We start from the raw sequence: 23,846 nt of genomic DNA, 5'->3' as shown, positions 1-23,846 counted from the left end.
GATGGATAATCCCTATCACTAATCCGCAGATTATTACAGAGATTAGTCTTAATCCCAGGAAACGAGCAAATATGTTTTATTCTTAAGACCGGTTGTAAGTTGTTAGACATGACCAATGTCAATTCGACCGGGTTTTATTGTTGGTCCCGACTGGTTGGTATCGAGCCGCCCTGGAGTCAGAAACAATATAGTCATCGCTTTGATTGCAGGCCAGACCAGTCTCTCCAGTCAATATAACAACTTGTGATCACTTTTATGATTTATGATAACTTCTAGACTATCGTAACTCATGACTGTAACTGGAGCCTGGGTCTGAACCTTCAGAATTATGATAGACATAAAACATTTTATTTGAAAATTCCAGTAATAAATCTTTCTCTTCAAAATATGCATAAATTCAGGCTAAGATAAAGAAGCAATATTTCTCCTCTCTCTCCCCTCTCCTCTCACTCCCCTCTCTCCTCTCACTCCCCTCTCCCCCTCTCTCCACTCTCTCCTCTCACTCCCCTCTCCCCTCTCTCTGTCTGTGTCTGTAGATCTAACTAATGTCTTTTGAGATGCGTTTAATTAAATCATCATTTAATAAATGACAGGTCATAGCGTCCGATTAGTCACAGAAAAATATCCCATTTTATTCCCTGGCGTCGATTCCGCTGTCGTCGTCCATCTTCACAGGTTTTTGAATTAATGATGTTATTGTCTTAGACAAACGTCTCGTATCGAAGGCAATATGTCCACTGACAGTTTCACCCGACTCAAGTTTTGACCAAACGTTTTTCGTTTACACTCCGCGTCCCCGGGGACCCGCAATTACCATAATTTTTACAGAAATTTGAGATGTAACGAATTAATGTTGGATAATTCAGTTTTGTGAGATCTGAACTCACTCTTAATGCTGATTGTATCCGTACTTTTATCTCAATGAATTTCTTTGTTATTCCCATAATTATAATAGCAATAATAATTTATTTGCCTACAATGTAGAACTCCACTCCAGAAAATTATAAGACATTTTAAAACAAACCTCACAATCAGCAAAGATAGTTTAGAAATTGAAAGACATTAAAAGAAAAAATTATCGATGAATTTAAAAACTCTGATAAACGTATATTGAAATATGCAGCATTAGTCTGCGTAAAGTACGTCCAGGCTGCAGATTGATACCTGCTGCTCGACTTTAGGAAAATATACAAAACTCTTCTTCTATCTCAATGATTTTTTTTGTTGTTTTCAATGAATTAACAAACTCTGAAATATGTATGCGCAGCAGTCTGTGTATAGTACGTTCAGTTTAAACGGAATAGTCATTTCGATTCCCGAGTGTGGACACTCTCATAGACAATAAACACTCGTCGCCTATACGGATTAACACTACGGTTCTCAGGACGTTCAGCGTCGTGTCGCTGAGGACTGAATTAACTGTCCAAATTGATATCATAATCCGACACTGGTCCCGGCACCTGTGAGACATATACGCGTTAATTGAATGATTAATAGAAACAGTACTGATAGAAATTCTGTCGAGTTCGACGAGCCCCTGGTGACCCCGTGACGACCGGACTGTCGTAATTTATATCTTCCAAAGGGGGACCTGGCTCGAGCAAAGATAAACGTAGGTTTTTTTTATAACGGGTTAATATTCTGGTTCAGTGAAATGTAACGGAGTTCAGAGATGAGCTCTCGGCGTTGATATCATCTCTTTGCAGACAATTAATGATATTCTGGCCCCGAGTTGGTCATCATCGCTTCGCCTTATAATTTACGCTGAATGAAAGAGCATATAATGGAAAACGTCCTCGGGATCGCATCAGAACTCAGAGAATCGATCATCATCGGTTTCACGTATAGTAATAGTGTTTGTGTCCATTAAATCGCGTGCGAGAAAATCTAACATCGTTAGAAAATATCACCAGTAAAGAAAGTCTGAAAATCTAAATCCACTTGAGTCGAGAAAACGACAATATCACGTGTATAACGAATATATAAGAAAAATCTCACAATAAATTTCGCTAAAGATGAAAAGTTCTTGAAAACTGTAAATATGAATATAAAGATTGTAAATGCAATTTATTCATCACGGATTAAAATCAAAAGACATGAGTTAGAGAACAACGTCACGTGTGAACAAATACATAAAACAGAAGTGGTCCAGTTCCGGAGTTGTTAAGATTTAACTCATTGAAAATAAACTAACTTTAACTCACGACTGTGGAACTGGGTCAAGGTATGCATCAGATGAAAACAAGTTAGTTGAGTCTGAGCGAGAAAAGAAGTCTTTCCTGCACATTACTTCAAGGGAGGTTGTTTAAATTATTATTTCGTAAATTAATCGTCTCAATATTAACATTAGTAACCATTAATTTGAGAGAATATAATAGACTTTAACATTATTCAAAAGATTACATTTCCACGGCTGAAGTGTGTAGTGTGTAGTGTGTAGTGTGTAGTGTGTAGTGTGTAGTGTGTAGTGTGTAGTGTGTAGTGTGATCTCATCAGATGACTTGCCCGAACTGTTTAACCGTCTTCATTCCTTGCGAAGAAAATCTTTGATAGCATCACTTAATATTATCACAGACTTGAAGCAATTTTCTGCACTCCACGAAAAGATCGACATATTTTTCGCTAAGCGTCGTTCATCTTAATTAACATTCAGAGAAGCTTCTTCAATTAATAATCCAATTATAAGATTGAGATGAACCGATGGAGAGGGAGAGGGAGAGGAGAGGAAGAGGGGAGGGAGAGGGGAATTATGATCACCTGAGATTTAGTCACATCTGTATAAGGCGTTTCAGGGGTGTACATAATTGCATTATTTTTAATCTCAATTCCTATTGAGATTCTATTGAGATTGTAATCTGATAATCTCATGATATTATCACCTACTACAGGGCGTGAATTTATTATCAGTAATAAACTGTAAATTGCAGTCGGTTGATTCTATGACTGCGGATGAATCTCTCAAGGGAGAAATATTCAGTCAATATAGCAGCAACTTTATTCGATATATCTTTCCTTCAGAAAAAAGCAAGAGTTCTCAAATACGAGCAACTGCATTAAATGCATCTGTTTTCAATAAAGTCCGAATTTTTGTCCAAACTTATTAGTCCTAATTTCTAACAGAAACAAAAATAAACACATGCAGTCTATGAAAAATATAAGCAGATTTTTCATCTAATTTTCGGTATAATATTCATGAATGAGTTGTGAAAATGGGTGTGCATGCATGATAAATGTAATTACTGGTGGTTACAGAGATCGGTGGTGGAGCAATAACCCTATTCACTCTGTGTCTTTTAGCCCGATAAGTTAATATCTCTAGAACTAATCTATAGAATCAGCTCTTATTAATAATCATCATTTTCAACTGTTAGTAAGGAAAACAGCAGATATATGTCAGCTCTGAAGTTGCGATTATGTAAGCGCCTTGGTTCAAAATTGGTTCATTCCCAAAGTTTAATCCATAGCTAGACGCAAATTCTAAGAATTGTGGAACTGAAACCAGTCTTAAGTTTCAAACTTATTTCTCCATGACCTCTCAGTTTCTAGCTCCCCTCTAATCTGCATGGTCCTCGAGTTTCAAGTTCCCCAATACTTGTTTCAGGATGGTCCGTTAGTTTCAAGCTCCCCAATGTCGATTGGTAGTTGAGTTACTCGATTTTAGATGGTCTCTGGATGGATTATGGCGTTCAATAAATTTCATTATAAACATCATTGATCATATATACAACTAAAATGAGAAATGATTTCCACAACAAGAACTAACAGATCTTCGCAGCACGCGGGAGGGAGGAGGGAGGAGAGGGCGCGTAGGGGGTGTGGATTATAATGTAACATAAATCGATTTTCACTCACTGGTTCAAATAGCATTTCATGACATTCATTTATCGCGACACATAATTCAATAGCAAGATGGCGCCTTGTGAAATTACAAATTTGTTCCGTCGTGCGGAAAATTACTCGTAAATTTACTTCCTTTTGATGTAGGAACTATTAACAGCATCTTCCGTGACAATTTCATTTCATCTGTAAATCTCTAATATCTCTCTCTCTTGTTTTTATTGAATTGGTCCCGTCTTGTCCGTTCGCGTGAATCTCTCTGTATCGAGCATGGCGAGCTCTTCAAATCATAATGATTCTTGTTAGGGGGTGCGGGGAGGGGGTGCGAGAGGCATTCTTAAAGAAACGTTAATTTCTTGTATCAGTAATTTATTTGAATAGATTGTTAATTATGACCGGAGGCTACAGATACTGTTGTCGCCTTGACGGTAAATAATGGACGAATTGTTCACAGAAATTGTAGCTAGTTATCGTTCGATTTCAGTGGAAATTAGCTTCGAAAATACGGATTGTGTGGAAATATTGCCGAGTGCAGCATTTTGCATGAAAGAGCAAAGTAAAGGCAGTGATAAAACACTGGAATATACCCCCAGGACGTAGTGCACAGTTCAGGACCCAGTTCCGCATTCTAGGACCCAGTTCCACAGTTCAGGATCCAGTTCCACTTTAAATCGTTAGGTTTAATCGATTAGAATTGAATTCTTCAATCGAATCAGTTTAGGATGCGATAAAATCGATTATTCACCACTAATTCAAACCCCTTCAACCCGGTCGTGATTAAAAAATTGAAAAATAAATTCGTGCGTTCGCCGGGAATCGAACCCGGATCCACTGCTTGGAAGGCAACGATGCTAACCTTTACACCACGAACGCCGCTTGTAATATCGGCGCGTTGTGTCGACTGTAAACTGTAAGCGGCTAAGCCATAGTTAACGACGAACAACACATGTGACGTCTGTAGATAATGGCGATTAGGTCAAACCGGCCTCGCGACTCGCTGCGATGCAGTTTTCTGTCGCGACTGACAGCCTCACCGTTGACCCGTCCACCTGCCTGCCCCTCTACTACCTGATGGATTTCATTGACCGCCAACGACCCGCAGTCGACCTATAGGCCCTAGCGACTGCCAGCGATCCGAGTTGCAATCAGTCGCGCATGTTCATACAGGGTCCGATCTAAGGAATGAAAGCCACTTGCCCGGGGGGCAAGCGTATCTGAAATTTCGCTAGCCCCCTTAAAAAGCTACTTGCCCTACACAGACAGTCCGATTGGTGGCACTATCATCCGTTGTATCTAGTGTGGAAAAAGCTTTGTGACATAAAATTGCACTGCACTAGCCCGGGAGACAAGTGATAATGATAACCTACTTGCCCTGATGAGAATATACTTTGGCCCGGGCAATCGTACAAGTGCTTAGATCGGACCCTGTCATAGATTCTGCTTACGACGCAACCGCCACAGTCACAGCCTGCACAGATCTCTCACTGCGTCGCTGACAATCGCATGCCAGAGTCTGCAACCGATCGCGTCGCGTCGCAAGTCGACCTACTTTTTATCGGTGCTGATCTGTTTTTAAATGCAGCTTGTGTTTTATCAGATTCGGCTCAGATGTGGATATAATATTCACACACGGGAGTCTCGATCGCGCAGATTCCCTAAACGCTCATTCCTCTTTATTACCGCTTCAAATCGCTAGGTTTAATCGATTATAATTCAATTCTTTAATCGAATCAGTTTCGAATGCGATAAAATCGAATTACTTCACGTTCAAAGTAAGATGAATTTATGAATAAATGCCCCCCTCGACGTCTTCCATTTTCAATTATCCGAATTTGAAATTGAAGAAAAATGTAAATTCTGGCAGCATTTGAAATCAACCTTTCTTTTTTCGTTCGAAAAATATCCAAACTTTTCCCGTTTCAGTTCGTTTCATATATATAAAATCTTGTATTGAAAAAAGAAAATAAATTGATTGCACGTGGTTGGATTTGAAATTGAAATCGAGCGGTTAGAAGCGGCAATCCGAGATTACCTGACAGCATCTCTCACCACTGCGGTAAGATGATGGATAGATAGTCGGGATGACTGCATCCAGCCTCCATAAAACAGCTGAGTTGCAGCTCACATAAGCCTGGTTTTATTACCTAAGCTTTAACGGGGGGTGAAGCCGCGTTGTCGCACTCACTACATTTTCCTACTTAGTAATGAATTTTTCATGTCCACGAATTGAAATTCATCGGCGCCGGTTTTGTCTTTCTTCTGAAAACGGGCGACAAAAGCCGTCTGCTGCAGTATCACGTGACAGCGACACGTGACGCATCGGTTTAATCAATGAATTGAACAGGTATCAAAAATAGATTCATCAAATTGAATTTTGGAAATTAAGTGACAACTTTTCACAGTAAAATTGAATCCGACCAGATTCGAACGGATCAGTATCCGAAAACTGCGTTTTAGATACATTCGTGCACATCCCACGCACACCTCACGCACACCACCCGCACACCTCACGCACACTTCCACCGCATGGGATGACTGGATGACTGGACGACTGTGCACAGTTTTGAGTTGACTCTAACTATTGACAATCGCAACTGATGTCGAAGACTATGGATGTTTTAGTTATTGAGATTGTGTCTAGTTTCATATAAAAATCGATCTTCGCTCAATGTATGCAGCAGTCTATTAGAAAAAACACAGAGATCGTTTCACAAAACACGGAAATCATCGTGAACTAACAAAGAGAAAATCCAATCTAAAATCGCAACATGAGTTCCGAGTATTTCCTGAGAAATATAATCACCCATCTTGACTTCACTTTTTTACTCGGCGATGTCTCAAGTACCTCGAGATATCAATTGTTATTTTTATGATATCTCAATAGTTTGATATTATTCCTAAACGTTAGGCGTAAAAGGAGCGTAAAATACAATCACACGGTTTAATGATCATCGGGTGATAATACACATCAAACACCGTTACAACTAGTGACGCGTTATATATTCATACAGCAGATCGATATCGTGTTGTTATGAATTAAATCTACTGTAAAACTACCGTCGAGATGAAACATTCAGAGTCCGTGATCATAATCATCCAACAGTGAAAATATAAAGAGCACGAAAAGTTTCCTTGAGCTTAGCGCAGTTTATTCTGATGCGTTTCGAGTTTTATATCTTAATAGTTATCTTCATAGGAAACTAATGTTTTAGAAAAATTATGAGAAATATCTACAATCCAAAACAAAGAAACTCATATACATTAAATAATTACTATTAACTTTTTTTTTCCTTCACAAATTGGGACAATTTTTCCGTGGACATTTTTCTGAATTCTATTAATTGATCAAACTAAGATTTGATACAAAATAATGAAGGGTAATTTATATACGGTATAAACAGTACTGCACTGTAACATTATCACCGCATATCACAGCTAGCATCTGACAGAATATTTCTGCATCCAGTTCCACAGTTTTGAGTAGTTTGACCTAAAATGACTGATTATTTGACTTTGAGAGTTGGATTCTAGACTCACAACTGTTCCACTGTCGAGTCATATAACAAATTAAAACAAAATAATTATAACACACCGAAACTATTTGGATGGCAAATTTATAATGTATATTTGAATTATGGTTGTATTGGGAGTACTCCTATGGCGGGGAGGGGGAGGGGTGAGGAGGGGGGGGTGATGAGGGCAAGTGTTGGATGAGATGAGGTTGTAATGAAATTGATACCACGAGCCGCAGATTAGCCCGAAACGACGATACGAATAAATCAAGACGAAGAATAAATTCGCACACGAAACGTCGCCAGAAAATCATCATCAATCTCCATAATACAGATTTGATATAAGCCTCTCCTCAACTCGAACCGGAGTCGAGATGCGATCTTAGAAATACATTTTTCACACCGCTACAAAAAGAAGGTGATTGGTTAATTGAATGAATTCAGACAGAGGGATTGAGATCATTGATAAATGAGGCTGCTGCTGCTGCTGCTGCCGCGGCTGCTGTTAAACTGTATATATGTATATATGTATGTTGGTGTCCTTTAATCTCAGAATCCGTGTCGCGTCACCGAGTTATTTAATTAAATTTATCTGATGACACGAATCACGTGAATTTCACGTTTATTCACGTGTATTTCACGTCTATTATACGTGTATATCACGTGTATTTCATGACAGACACATATACCACCAACTATCACGTCAAGCTCATAGTTTGTCATATTGGCCGTCAAATGGCCCTATCAAACGTCATTTTATAAAGTGACAGTCTGAGAGGGAGCGAGAGAGGAGACAAGGAGAGGGAGAGAGGAGAGGGGGGAGGAGACAAGGAGAGGGAGAGAGGAAAGGGGGAGAGGAGACAAGGAGAGGGAGAGAGGAAAGGGGGAGAGGAGACAAGGAGAGGGAAAGAGGAGAGGGGGAGAGGAGACAAGGAGAGGGAGAGAGGAAAGGGGGAGAGGAGACAAGGAGAGGGAGAGAGGAGAGGGGGAGAGGAGACAAGGAGAGGGAGAGAGGAAAGGGGGAGAGGAGACAAGGAGATGGAGAGAGGAGACAAGGAGAGGGAGAGAGGAGAGGGGGAGAGGAGACAAGGAGAGGGAGAGAGGAGAGGGGGAGAGGAGACAAGGAGAGGGAGAGAGGAGAGGGGGAGAGGAGACAAGGAGAGGGAGAGAGGAAAGGGGGAGAGGAGACAAGGAGAGGGAGAGAGGAGACAAGGAGAGGGAGAGAGGAGAGGGGGAGAGGAGACAAGGAGAGGGAGAGAGGGGGCACAGGAAGGAGAGATGGATAGGCTCATGGGAAGCGAGGGAGGAGAGAGGCAGAGAAAGAGGCAGCTGAATGCACGAATGCAGCAGCTAGTCTGATCGTCTGATCGTCTTTGATAATGCAATCACTGAACGCCGCAGAAAACCATCTCTTAATTTCTCTTTCATCAAATTTTCTCGCGGCAGCCAAATAATAAATCATCGTCTAGTTTGACCGAAGTAATTCTAACTCTGCCTCTCTCTCTCTGCCCAACATTAATCGACATTTTGGAATTACATATCCGAATTTTCTTGCCATCAATCTTGCGCCAACAAATTACTAGGTTTTGCCGCACTCTGAGTGTCACCACACGTCACCACGGTTACGTCGCCGCAGTCGTCAGAATGTCACTGAAAATATGCATCGTCGGCAGCGGCGTTAACCGCAACGCGTCACCGCGCCGCCCCGTGCAGCACCCATCGCCGCCATCTTATAAACTACAACTGGAATATACACTACACACCCTCCCCACACAGTTAGGGGGTGCGTACAGCATACCCCTCACAAAGCACACCACAGTGTCCGGTTAGGTTCAATTTGACTCATGAACCCGGGGATACTGTTATACACAGCACCAATACCAGCACCAGCACAACCACCAACCACAGTAGCAGCAGCAGCAGCAGCAGCAACAGCACTAGCAGTACCAACAACAACCCCAGCCGCAGCACTAGCATAGCAGCAGCAGCACTGGTAGCGCCAGCAGCAGCATTGGTAGCACCAGCACCAGCACTGGTAGCGCCAACAACAACGGCACCAGCACTAGCACCAACAGCAGCAGCAACACCAACACATCATCAGTGAAATCATTTTTGGATCTTGATTTAAACAGTTAAACTCGATCGTGATTTTATTGGTGGTGTCAATCAGGAAACTGTTCATTTGATATCGAGGCGGGCGCCGTCCCAGCGCCGTCTGCGTGAATTCTACTACTGCTTCCAAGGTCATTTATCATCGTTTCGATATCGTGTGTCAACGTGCGACAGCGGAAACAAAAACTGAGAAATATTCCACTTTAAACAGTTTGCGTCGTCTTTCAGAAGGTTCCGATCGTTTCCTGGGCTGTGTGTAAATTAACACCCAATGTCGCATCATATACGACAAGATAAACGGAAGTTGATAAACAGTATGGCGTGTATACAATCAATCATTATTAGAGTGACGCGTTCAGACGCTGAGACCGGAGTGAAAAAAAATAACAACATATCATCCACCCTAGAAAAATATCAGATCAACAACTTACATATAATGTACCTCACAAAGCCTGTCAGCATCTTTATCAGTCCGTTTTATACAGCCGTGAGAGTATATCAGGGTGTCCTAAGCCATCGTACCACCCTCCACCTCTCCCCTCCTAACACCTCCGGGATTCGGGAAGCTTAGACTACAGCACAGACTATCCGTGACTGTTCACTGCCAATTCACTACGGGGCTAGAAGGGTGTTGATATACCACAACTTACAAATATGAGATTATAGGGCTACAACTATACTCACTGCTCGTGAAGAGAGAGGGAGAGAGGGGGAGGGAGGGAGGGAGGGAGAGAGGGGGGAGGGAGAGAGGGAGAGAGGGAGGGAGGGAGAGAGGGAGAGAGGGAGAGAGGGAGAGAGAGATGGAAGGGAGAGGAAGGAGGGAGGGAATGGAAGGTCTCATTAACGATTATTGCCATTGATTACGTCTTCAAGTCTAACCTATCACTTTAAATACTTTACAATGTTAATATTTGTGTTTAAAGCAGCCCCTCGTGTCACAGCCTCCACCGCCGCTGATGATGAGGTAGGAGGAATACATGTCGTGATATGTTGCAGTTTTTATTTGACTGGTCGGTAGGAGTGACAATAGATAATTGACTCATTACTATCTGTACCATGAAAAACAACGGATATTCTAATATCTCCGCATGATACACGTTATAGGCCAAGCATCTACAAGTGTCAACTTATAATTATGACAAAAGAGAGCGCGTCATTTTCGGGCATATTTTCACTGTTAATTCAGGACATCGCTAAACAAAATGGGAAGCGCGACAAACGGATGAAGGGGTCATTATAGCTGAAACAGTGATTATATAGAAAACTGATAACTGTGAAGAATTAATGGGATTTACTTCAGTAAGATCTAGTGATGGATCGTTGTTAACTATGATCGATTGACTGAGTGAGAGAGATGCGCGCATTACTGAATGCTAAATTGTAATTTTCTAAATGACAATGGATGCTGCTACAGTAGCTGATACAGTAGCTGCTGCTGCGGAGTAATTTGGATGACGATGATCTTTCTTACGGGCTTCGTTTCAGCGACGAGTTTTAACGAAATGATTCTTAATAGCAATAAGCGAATATAAAAGAAAGTTGATCGAATTTAATTCTGGAACCAGTTCCACAATTGCGCGGCTTGTATTTGACCCTGGACCCAGTTCCACAATTGTGTGGGTTTGATTTGACTCAGGACCTAGTACCAAAGTAATGGGTTTTACATTGACCCAAAACATTGGGTTTGGCTTGACTTGATAAATCGACTCCGTACGTTTGTTCTAGAACTAGTGATTTTGTACATTTTAACGCATTATTTGAAAATTCACGCAGAGATCGTCATCTGCTTAAGAGAATACCTCGGTAAATGTAGCGTTTAAACCGACAAAGGTTCCTTTGTTTCCTGTAAATACAGTTAGTTATGATCAATAAGAGAATGAAAAAACCCGATAGACACGCGGAATCATCACGAGTTCCAGATGCTCCAATAATCGTAGCAGAAACTTCTGTTTCGGTTCTCACAGTAATATCTGAGCCGTCGCCATCCACTTTAAACGCATCACAGATTTTTATCCCAGTTTCCATTTGACTCTATATTCAGTAATATAAGATGTTTATTCAATTATAGATATTTCACACCTGAAGATACGTAGTCTCTTGAGAAAGAGGTCGAAATGTTGTGTCTATTGGTTTTTGATTTGATGGGTTATTTTACCTATAACGAACAATCGATTGCTTGTAGATTTTACTAATATTGGACATAAAATTCAACATATTGGACATAAATTCTCTATTCAATCTTAATAACTTATTAAGACTGACGGTCGACCACCAATATGTGGTTCAAAGTTAGGCAAGACCAAACATGGACTTATTAACTAGACTAAACTATTTTAGTTCATACGTCCACGGAGCAAGGTATTCATTTATTCCTGTTTTGCTATTGGATAAAGAATGCACAATTTAATGCCACATCACTCGAACAAATCGGCAAGGTTTGAATTCAAAATTCCATTGTCGAAACTCATTATAGGTTAAGGTGGTTTCTATGAGAAAATCAGAAATGGTGCTATTTTAGAGTCATATAGTTTTAAAAGTTCATTCTGGTAATATGTCCAAACAGAATAAACACTGGCGCTAACTCGGCCGCATAGTCCTTTCGGAGTCGAATCCCAGCTTCGTTTATTGCTGATACAGTGGCTGCAGCGAAGAAGAAATTGATCTTTTTAAAATCGACATCTCAGTTTGAACTGTCATCGTTTAATACGTCAAAGATCAATGTTTTGAGTCGACGCGGGAACGGGTATCTCTGTTTGGATTCAACTCGATTATGGTCGGCACAGACACCGACCGATCATTACCCCTGAGAGCCGTGTGCGGGGATACTCGACGACAGTTCATCAGGGTCGTATTGTTCGCAATGTCTGATACACGTTAAATCTAAAACTCGAATTTCTCAAACATTCTAATTATTCATAATAAGTAGAAAGCTTAAAGAGATGAACGATTGGTAACTGACGTCTGATCCCAGTTCCATTCCTCTAGCGACGCTGTTTTATTCGTTTTGGTTTTAGCGACTTAGTCGAACTCGAAGGGGATATTTTAGGACACAATAGAAAAATTAGAACCAAATCATCGGCGGGATTTCAGACTATTTGACACAAGAGCTTATTGCGAAGTGAAGTGATGCAAGGTTTTGGGTAATTTCGTTCCATAATTTCGCTCTTTGTAGGATTCTCAGCCATTTGAAAAATCTTACATTTATCCCCGACAAGATGAAATGATCTCAGATGGAGTTTCATTTGACCCAAGAACCAATTTCATAGTTCTGAACAAAAATCTGACTGATTTGAATTCTTTGATTCAAACCTAACCTGAAATCAAATTCAGCCCACAATGCGCTGCTGTCTCTTGTGCCCAGAGAGAAACCAGAAATCGACCACAAATTGCTGGAGATACTTCCAAATATTTGCGTTTATTTCACGGCCATTTCATCGATTACAAGATCAGAGTAGAATCCACTGGAATTTGCCTAGAAATAAATTAAATATTGACCACGATCTGCCGGCGGATACTTTCAAATATTCCCGTTCATTTCATCAACGATAAATTGCGAGTAAAATACACCAGACACATTTTCACATTTCCGACCGGCTTATTTTTCTTGCGCGGAAAATGAAGAAAAAAAAAGTATCCTCGTCGACCGTCGTCGTCGCCGCTATCGTATTCTACTGAGGATACGAAAGTGTATGGTCTTCCTATATCAAACATCCAATTTACTAGCTCCTTCATAAAAGCTATCTATCTATTTGCCCCCTACCCCTAGAGATTGAGTCTGTCAAACATTAAAGCATTACGGCATTGATGCAGTCAGAATATAAATCTAGGAACCACCGGCGAAATATAATCATATCTGTTTCTGTCGGTGCTCGAGCGAGCATCAAACAGAAGACAACTCGACGCGCACTGTGTGCACTTAGATCTAGTAATGAAAAATTCACACAACACAAATGTAAAGAATGCGAGTGGAAATAATGTCTCCGGGGATGACATCCATACACAACCAGTGACACAGCCATTCTAACGTGCTATCCATAGGTAGAGAGGAGAGAGAGGAGAGGGGAGGGAGAGGGGGACAGAGGTCAGAGGTAAAGATAGGTAGAGAGGAGAGAGTGGGTGAGGAGAGAGGAGAGAGCAGAGAGAGGAGAGAGGAGAGAAGAGAGGAGAGGAGAGAGGAGAGAGGAGAGGAGAGAGAGGAGTGGGGAGAGAGGTCAGAGGTAAAGATAGGTAGAGAGGAGAGAGTGGGTGAGAAGAGAGGAGAGAGCAGAGAGAGGAGAAGGGAGAGAGGAGAGAGAGAAAATGCAGATAGACTGTTTATGTTTATAAAGGACTATTTTTCATTTCAGATTGAAAACTGGTATCTGTGAAATAAACTGATGATATTGAAATTCAGACCCCGAACTATTTGTTCCGCTTTGTATCAACGGTAAGTCTTATCATTTTCATTTTGTGCCGTTACTACTGCAACCAGTGAGCTTCCAGCATCACTGCAGCAGCAGCATCAGCAGCACCAGCATCCTTCTCATCCGCTTATTAATCTCTAATAAATCTCTGTACGCCGATTGGCTGTCGGTATAATATTCGATCTACCAATCATAAGACTTTCATAACTCATCGCTAGAGAGGAGAGAGAGAGCGCAGAGACTGGCAGAAGATCAATTTGTTTGACAGCATATTAACACGGTAATGAAAGATGACTAGAAGGGGATATTGACAATATAATAGAGCCTATTATCAGCTGTTAAACCTGACACTGATGCGACAATTGCCGCCATCGCAATATTGATATAATATGAAATCATCGCGCGTTGACTGAGAAGCGAAGCGAGGAGAGAGACATTCATAAACGGTCGCTGCTGCTGCTGCTGCTGCTGCTGCTGCTACTGCTACATAATTGAATAACTTCGACGGACAAACTGTAAAAATTGACACAATTATTCACTGGATGAAATCCGATGATGTTAATCGATGAAGACGCTATTTACGCAATCTGTAAACGATTTCTGGCGGATTTTTCTTTTCGCTTTGTTACGCGTCTTTTGTTATCGATGATTTCAAACGTAGATTTTCATCGTTGACGTTAAAAAGTGCGAAAGAATTTTTTGAAAACGAAAAATTGGTTGAACTTAATGAGTGGCGAAGACGATGCTTTATTCGTGTGTATTTTAGAATGGTTTGTTTAAAGATGCAAATTTGAAATTGAGATTCACGCTCAAGTTAAAATTTAGTTGGAATAACATTTACTTGAATACACTACGCTGTATTTAGTATTGATGCGAATGATTTATTGAAGTAATACATAGAAATAGGTTAAATTTGTGGAACCGAGTCCTGAGCTGTGGAACTGAGTCCTGAGCTGGGGAACTGAGTCCAGAACTGTGGAACTGAGTCCTGAGCTGTGGAACTGAGTCCAGAACTGTGGAACTGGGTCCTGAGTTGTGGAACTGAGTCCTGAACTGACGTGGAAGCGGATCTTGGTGATAAACAGATGGTAGATCAAGAGACATGTTTCTCGCTCTCTCTCTCTCTCTCTCTCTGTCGCTCTATGTGACACCACGTGACACCACGTGACCGAAAATGAGCAAACTTTGCTAATCCGATGGATATTATTATCAAGAAGATAAATCTATTATTAAGACTGTAGGTTGTTGTTAGTCTGCAAATGAATTACGATCGGCCCTTGGGATCAGCTGACATCGCATTCATCATTGACTAGTATTAAGCGATTATAGCAGCGACACAACCATGCTTCACTCGTCGCTATAATTACATATATTAGAATACATCATCAGCGACATCTATTTATCTTTAAATGATATAAATTCAATTCAAATCGTTTATTCATATTACAATAAACACATCGGTATAGTATTGATATTTATGTTGGCGGCCATTTTGTTTTTTCCATAGTAATTTCAGAAGATTTTAGGTTAACTGAAATGAAAATTGAATTCACAATCAATTTGAATATATTGTATAATTCTCAATTCCTGTTCAATTCTGTAAACTCCCCAAGACCCCCGGTTCCACTTCGACAGCAGAGTTAGAATTTGCGATTTTCTAACTGAAAGGTCAAATGTTAACTGAGAACTGCCTAAATCTGCCATTTAAATCGACCCTCGAGGCCTTGAGCCCTGTAGGGTGGAGATCGTGATAGCGGAGAAAACCGCACTATGGTCCATGGGTATCGCTGTATATCTACTCCCCTACGCTAAGACATCCTAATATATATATTCGTTATGGGCCGGTAGGGGGCTCCACAGTTGTTGTGTCCAGAATCCACGTGTAGATACAATGTTATAACTATCGATCTTCAGCCGACTTGATGTTGATATCCGTGAAAATATCGCCTTCAGGGATATCTCAAATCAATAATCCTTTAATCCGAATACTATCAGATTAATACATCTAGAATATGAGATACGCCTGGAGTATTTATTATAATGGTGATATAAACTGAGATTTAAATATAATACCAGATGATTCTCTACTCGTGGATTAGGAAGTAGTTGACCTTATCCGACCGTTTGAAGTTGTACTTTAAAGTTTGACTGATCCTCAAGAGCGCACTCATCGGGGACAGTCACTTCTATTCACATATCAGTCGCATCTGTCCTGTTAAATATAATGAATTCAAACTGCTCGATTCGATTCTAATCCTGATATTTGTAACTACTTCAAATTCACTCGCCTTCATATGTCTTCATAATTAACGGTTAAATGTTGTAAGATGAAAACTATTCGACGGCATGCTGGACTGGACTCGGTATTGATCTTTAAATTGTGAAAGTCTCATCGGTCGAAAAGTCTTTGGTTTGGTTCCAGTTTCGCGAAGCCAACCAATAGAACCCTTCTCACGTTCAAAGAAAATGTTTCAGGCAGGTTCCGAGGTTCCGATAAAAAATGATGGGTTGAGACAAAGCAGCCGCGTAAAGGATGCAAAATGATAACCATTTCCCATCAAGATGTTTTCAAATTTGCGGCGACAAATTCGGTCTTAACAATAAGGACCGCGACCTCAATAGGAAGGTAGTAGTCCCAAAACCACCCGCTTAGATTCCAGCCGGGTTTCAGATCGTGTATAGGCCGAGCTGAAAACTCAATAATGAAACGCGATAAACACTGCTTATTTTTAATCGAGATGCGCGTTATTTGATAACGAGTTTGCGACGATGAAACGATGATGGCCACAGCTGCAGAAGCTTGAGAATTTTTATTCCGGATAATCTTTCTGCGCATCGATGTTTGATGTTGTCCTGTTCATAAAACAGGTGCAAATATCTGTAATTATAAAAACGGCTTATCCCGATCGACGGGGAAAGGTAGAGGGCGAGAGGGCGAGAATTCAATACCACCCTCTGATTAACCAGTAAATACTGATTCTATTATTCATAAAGATTCGTGTTATTAACGGATTAACGGATTAACCTCGTGAGATGTTTTAATCGTTTTTGTTTCTCGTCTAGAGACGTAAAACAATAATTCAATTCAATAATAATCGTCTTTACGAAGATTCTGCCGACCCCGGGGGTGACGGGGGTGACGGGGTGGAGAGACGAGGACGATCAATCAGAGAACACTCTGTCGGACTTTCATCACCTGTCTGCGATTAAATCAAAAACATAATGGAACAAGAATAACTATTAAATAGCGGATTAAACGGTCGGGTAGGTGGTTATGATGGATGAACAGTGAGTGAGAGATATTCCATCCATGTCGTGTAAGAGGCCACCGTGGATAATAAGAGAGTTTTATTTACTTTGTTCATTTGATACTTTGGGCCTTTTTCTGGTAAACATTTTTTTAAACTTAAACAAACATAATTGAAAATGTGATTGTTTATAGATACGTTACCGCTGGGAGAGTTACGGGCTGGATGATGCTGGTCTGGGATTCTGATATCGGGGCTGGATGATGCTGGTCTGGGATTCTGATATCGGGGCTGGATGATGCTGGTCTGGGATTCTGATATCGGGGCTGGATGATGCTGGTCTGGGATTCTGATATCGGGGCTGGATGATGCTGGTCTGGGATTCTGATATCGGGGCTGGATGATGCTGGTCTGGGATTCTGATATCGGGGCTGGATGATGCTGGTCTGGGATTCTGATATCGGGGCTGGATGATGCTGGTCTGGGATTCTGATATCGGGGCTGGATGATGCTGGTCTGGGATTCTGATATCGGGGCTGGATGATGCTGGTCTGGGATTCTGATATCGGGGCTGGATGATGCTGGTCTGGGATTCTGATATCGGGGCTGGATGATGCTGGTCTGGGATTCTGATATCGGGGCTGGATGATGCTGGTCTTGGATTCTGATATCGGGCTTGATGATGCTGGTCTGGGATTCTACAACCGACCGTCATCATCTCTCGGCATCTCATCATCTTTGACGTAATAAAGTATTATTGTGTTGCTAGGCGACTGCGGTGGTTGTGATCTGCTGCTAGTGTTCATCAATCTATTCTTTCATGCGAATCGTGATGAATAAGTTTATTAGCAGCGCGTGTGTCAGTGTGCGAGTATGGAAATCATCCCTCTCTCTTCTCTCCTCTCTCTTCTCTACTCTCTCCTCTCTCCTCTCTCTCTCTCTCTCTCTTCTCTCTCCGCTCTCACTGAACACAGAAACTTCGCTCAGATTAAAGAAGTACAGTTGATTATTCCGGAAATAAGATAGGTGATGACAAGCCAGAGTTATGCCATCGCCCATACATGATAACAGCCATTCTGTAATTGCCTTATTTCTTCTTGCTTTAGGTATCATGCATGCAAATTCAATGATGCGCCTGTCGTGAATAAAAAATTCATACACCCGGCTAGAGATCACTGCAGTAGATATAGTTACACTGAGTCAACCTGGGGGCAAATATACAACCCTCCTTCATACCTCATTCTCCTCCTCTCTTCTCTCTCACCCTGAACCAACTCTCTCTCTCTCTTCACTCACCCTCTCTCCCTTCTCTATCTCCCACTCTCTTCCCTTCCAGGTTTTTATGAACCCCTCAATTACGCTATCTCTGACCTCCCAAAATTTCCTCCATTTCTACCTCCCTTTCACAGAATATCGAGTCGTTCACCGATGCGATATTGAAGCGGGAGATCCACACAGTGTAATGTGATGTATTCACTGCTGCTGGATATCCGTGATATATACATACAATAATTGATGCTCGATTCCAGTGACGGTCGCACCCCCCCCCCTCCTCCCCTCATACCCCCTCTCGCTCGCCCGTTTATTTCACTGTCTGTCATTACTCTGGAAATACCAAAACAAATACAAAGCACTTAATTTCCCGGCACAGAACGCTAGCTGTAGTTCGTGCGGTCTGTTGTAGTATGTATTTTGCAATTCAATGAAAGTGTGAACAGTGCACAGTATTTATTCATGAGATTCACAAATTTATATATCACCACAGATAGAGAGAGAGAGAAGAGAAGAAGGGAGAGGGAGAGAGGGAGGGAGGTAGAGAGGGAGGTTGGGAGAGAGGGGAGGACGAATTGGCAAAAAGTCATTCACGCATAAAGTGACATCAAAAATATCACGGGGCCTGTCCGGGATTCGAACCCGGGGCCTCTCGCACCCAAAGCGAGAATCATACCACTAGACCAACAGGCCGATATGGTAACACGACGACCTATCTGGTTGGCATAATCGAGTTACTGTATTTATAAAACACAAAAATCTGTCACCATAATCGATAGATATATGAGTAGGAATTGATAAAACTGCTGTGTTTGTAATGTAACTAAAATCTAGTAGATAGATTCGGTCGCTTTTACAGTTAATATAGAAACACCCTCAGTTTTAACCCTCTCCTTTCCGACCCCGACATCAGTAATAGCGATACCCAACAAGTAACAAAGATAACGAGAATTTTGGGCATTTTTTGAAAGGTTGAAATGATTTTTGTAATGATTTTTCTTATGATACAATTTCACTTTTTTTTAGACAGTTTGCATGTAGAAAATCCTCTAGACCAACAGGCCACTGTATTCGTAGGGTTTCATGCGAAACACATGTCTCAATCAGCTATTGATTAAAAAACATGTTATTTCTGACAGATGTTTGTGCTAAATTAACATGACCATTTATTACAATAATCTTATAGTTAAACTAGTTGAGGCCAGTTTGAAAAAAAAACGAATTTAATTTCAATTTGAGATTGAGCCGTTTCTATGGCATACTCGCATCACTCGGATTACAAAGTCATAAAATTTCCGTTGTAAAAGTCACGTGGTGAAAAAATCTTTTGATTTAAAATCGACTGCGGCCGTTAGATTAAACTAATTAGCAATAAAAACCGTCCGGATCGGTTTCAGCAAATATTTGAAAATACCGACTCATAAATCAGTAATTTCTGCTTAGCGCAAAGATTTGACATTTAGATTGAGATTCGAGATTGCGATTTGAGATGATATCGTTCAATGAAACAAGTGACATTAGAATGTAGATTTCACGGTTGAAATAACCTTGAACTCTGTGTATTTCCGCCGCCGCATGCGTGCGCGCGCACGCGGTTAATTAAGTCATATTCCGATTCGATATAATAATCAGCGACTCCAGTTCGGTAACGACATCATCTTAGACATCGCGCGACACACTGAGACAGTGTGGAGCAAATCATTTTTCCAGTTGATTGAACCCGTTATAATTAAACCCAGCAACGCGCTGGTACTTGTCAAAGGTGTTGCCGCGGCGGCAAGGATGAGGGGGGGAGAGGGGGGAATCAGTGAGCTCATATTAATAATACCCCCCCCCCCTAACCTTAACAACAACACTGTGTTCTCCATTCAACCAACTTGAAACGTTTCTTGTCTTCAAGAGAAATATTGATGTTATAATCAGTGATGATTTTCTGGTGAATGATTCAGTATAAAGCGACCTGCTCACTGAATCTACTGCTGATATACACGTATTCATGGATGCTACGTGTTTTAATGTTTCCATTCGTCCGGAGATCCTCGCTATTGTTTACTGCTGTGTCCACGTGACATTTATAAAAAAAGAATCACCGTTAAAACACAGTGAGCTTATCATTATTATTATAATAATTATTATTATAATTATTATTATAATTATTATCAATATTATGAAATAGATCGATTCATTCAATCATTGGTTTTCAGTATTGATTCAAAAAGAGTCAAATTTCAACTGTCGAACTGGATCCGATATAACAGAACAATCACCAATATAACATCTCGGCAATTCGATATATTCGCAGACAGAAGTAAATGGCAACCATTCTGACTCAGTACGGGACTTAAACTCAGACCTGATTAAGTACGTTTAGCCTAGTTCCACAGTTTATACAGATTGAAGACCGGAGCTTTGTTCAGTTTCACTGTCAAAACTAAACGATAAATGTCGACTCGACTTTCGAAGATTTCAAAGTATCAAAATATTTTCACAGATTTTGTTGTAAATGTGGAGGATGTGAATGTTTACCTGATGGGACACGGGAAGCTATAAGAGACATACTGATTATGAGTCACCAGTAATGAAAAAGCTGCTGCTGCTGCTGCTGTTACTGATGCATTACAGTCTCGTGTCTTCTGTCAGTGATATTTGTTAATTGTCTTTATTCAAACACATTCAGTTGGTCACAGTCTCCACAATCTCGTATTAAACACTTTCTACAATTTTCGATCGTGATTTTGTAGTTAATTTTCGCAGTATTAAAAATCGTTGTATTTGTGATTCTGTGTAAAGACGTGTGAAGGATCGATGTGTTGGTTATGGATGTTTTTATGGCCTTAAGTCGCAAATCTAGAGAATGTTCTTAACAAAATGTTCATACAATCGATTTGAAGGTTTCAGTAGAAATCGAAACATAATTTTGTATCGTATTTTTCTGAACCCAGTTCTTTTCACTTCTCGGCTTAGATTTGGCTTTCGTGTCAAAACATATGAAATCAACTGATCCAAACTATATTTGATGATTTAAACTGGGTTCTGAGTTCTGAGTCTGCACTTCTCGGCTTAGATTTAGCTCAAGGGTTAAATCATTTGATATGAACTTTAATAAGCTCAAAATATTCCAAACTATATCCATATCTTTATTCGATTTTGAGACCACCCAGAGGAACTGGGTGAATGTTTAATGGATATTCAGACATTATGAGTATTGTCGATACCCCCTCCTCGTCTATATAGTGTACATCTACATCTAGATTTGTCATCAATCGCAATTCATTAAGATTCTAGCGTAGTCAAGGCGGAATCAAATTATAACTATAAATTTGATTAGCAGATTCGTAGTCAGATACAGAGACGACAGACACAATACCGCTTGTGTGTCGTAACGACTGAAGTTCGAGTCACCCGTTTGTGAAAAAAATGTATCATTGTCAAGAAAATCTCTTTTCCTGAAGATGACCAGTCGAATTACCTACCAGCTTTAGAAAACATTTCAAACTCTTTATTTTTAGTTTAGGATGATTTTATTCTGTCGTCACGAGAATGTTTCATCGATAGTTATCATTGTGATGTTTTGTTATAAACTTCAAAACTTTATTCATAACCTTGCCGTATTTTTTTCATGATGGCAAAAATAAATAACGTATGTGATCAGATATGGCTAACTGATCGAAAATCTATAACAGCCTATAACTGCCAGAATAAAAACAATTAGTGTATTTTCCTAACAATATCTAAAACTGTTTGATTATATAACACGAATAACTGGTTCATGCAGCGAAAGGCCTTAAAAAGTGGCAATTTTCATATTAAAGATGGCGTCTGTTTCAATGGAAAATTTATTTGATAAAAAATAACTGATAATTTCTGCCATATCCGGCCAAGAAATGACCGGTAAGCTGTTAAAAGGATCGGAACATTCGTTAACAAACGGTGACAGTTATTTCCTGGGAAACCGTTCGAGAAATCTGTAGTATTTTAGACGGATATTAATTAATAATTGAAGTTAATGCGGAATCCGGGCAGAAAGAGCTGTCAAAATGTAATTATCCAATAAAATGCGTCAGAATTTCGCCTCAAGTTCGTTTCAGACGATCCTTAAAAAGTAGTTAAAAATGACTAAGTAGGATATTGCTGCAGTGCGCGCGCGCGCGGGCGAGTGACGGTCTGGAGAGAGATAGTTTTCATAATGTAATTTTACCGATAACAAATCGCGACAAATAAAACGAGATGTTCGTCTAAAATTGGCGAACAATAAAAGTTGATGATTGTTGCCGTTGGGTTGGTTGGATGTATTCTGCCTCTAGCTACAATTAGCGAAACAAACTGCTTAAAGAAGTTTGAGTTCTCGGCGTGTCCTCTATTAATGATAACGCTAAGACTCAGAGTCAAACAGTTGATATTGAGAATTCAACGCCATATTGAGCACTCACTACCTTCTAAATTAATGCGAGTAATTTGAGTACCCGGACTCCTCCTGATGCGCCTGAGTTCCGCTCAAACTCAGAGAACGATAAATAAGAGCATTTAGTGTAAAAAAAAGTGACCGGTCACAGGAGACTCTCCTCTCGCAGATATTCGGGCGTTAAAGGAATATCTTACTTCCACCACCAGACCAGTCCCAACCAAGAGCCTCCCTCAGCCCCAGGCCCCACTTGCCTCCCCCCCCCCAGCACACGCTGAAAATGCCTCCGTAGCTTGGCAACCAACGTTTAGAATACCTTTAGTAAATACTGAAAAAAAAACCAATTCTTTTTTTAATTCGTCGAAGGCTTCAAAGAGCTGGTTCTTGTAAATTGTTATATATTGTCTAAACTAAAAACACAATAGCACTAACTAACTCTGAGAGTAAACTGATAATCCTTACTTATCTCATTTAGGCCGTCATAAACTCGAGTGTCAGGTGCAATAAGTATTGTTTAAGGTGTTCTAACTGTGGTTTATAAACAAGTTATTGTATAAATGCCTGAGTCTACTGTTTTCACTGCAGTCGATGTATTATTCTCATATTCTCCACGGGTGGCGCAGATCATCTGTTATTCCATTTGTTTCTACGGTAAAATGTTGTAAATATTATAGTAAGAATTAGTACAGTTATGCGTTAGGAATGTTTTCCGTTATGACGTCCATTTTTTAGAGATAATTAACTTGGAGATTGCAGGGAGTCTCGTGCGTGGTGGGGGTTCTTAGGGTGATTCTAGTAGGGATTCTCCACCGGAAAACGGTATTCTCGGGACGATTCTATACCGGAGCGCCCCTAAACGTTTGTCACGGGATGGTTCTCTGGTGGTTCCGTTTCGTGTGTCTTTTAGATTATTACGAAACAAGTAGACGAACACACAGCTCCACAGTTCCACGGTTCCACTTCCACGTTTCCACAGATTGCGAATTGGGTTCGCTTAGGCCGAAATTAGTTCACTTTCATCAATGAATGAATGAATGTGGAACTAATTTTCCTGGAAGTT

At 40.6% G+C, this 23,846-nt stretch overlaps 2 non-coding genes across 2 annotated transcripts; both read right to left on the bottom strand.

Moving 5' to 3' along the window:
- Positions 1-4,638: 4,638 nt before the first annotated feature.
- On the bottom strand, positions 4,639-4,710 carry Trnag-ucc (transfer RNA glycine (anticodon UCC)). Its single transcript has one exon. It is a non-coding gene; the product is annotated as a tRNA-Gly (tRNA).
- A 14,295-nt stretch (positions 4,711-19,005) lies between these two features.
- Trnap-ugg (transfer RNA proline (anticodon UGG)) lies at positions 19,006-19,077 on the bottom strand. The gene has a single exon. It is a non-coding gene; the product is annotated as a tRNA-Pro (tRNA).
- Between the last annotated feature and the right edge of the window lie 4,769 nt (positions 19,078-23,846).

Source organism: Tubulanus polymorphus, chromosome 3 (assembly GCF_964204645.1).
Source record: "Tubulanus polymorphus chromosome 3, tnTubPoly1.2, whole genome shotgun sequence".
NCBI classification, from domain to species: Eukaryota; Metazoa; Nemertea; class Palaeonemertea; order Tubulaniformes; family Tubulanidae; genus Tubulanus; species Tubulanus polymorphus.
Note: the sequence above shows the minus strand (reverse complement) of the source record. Positions and strands in the feature narration are given on the sequence as shown.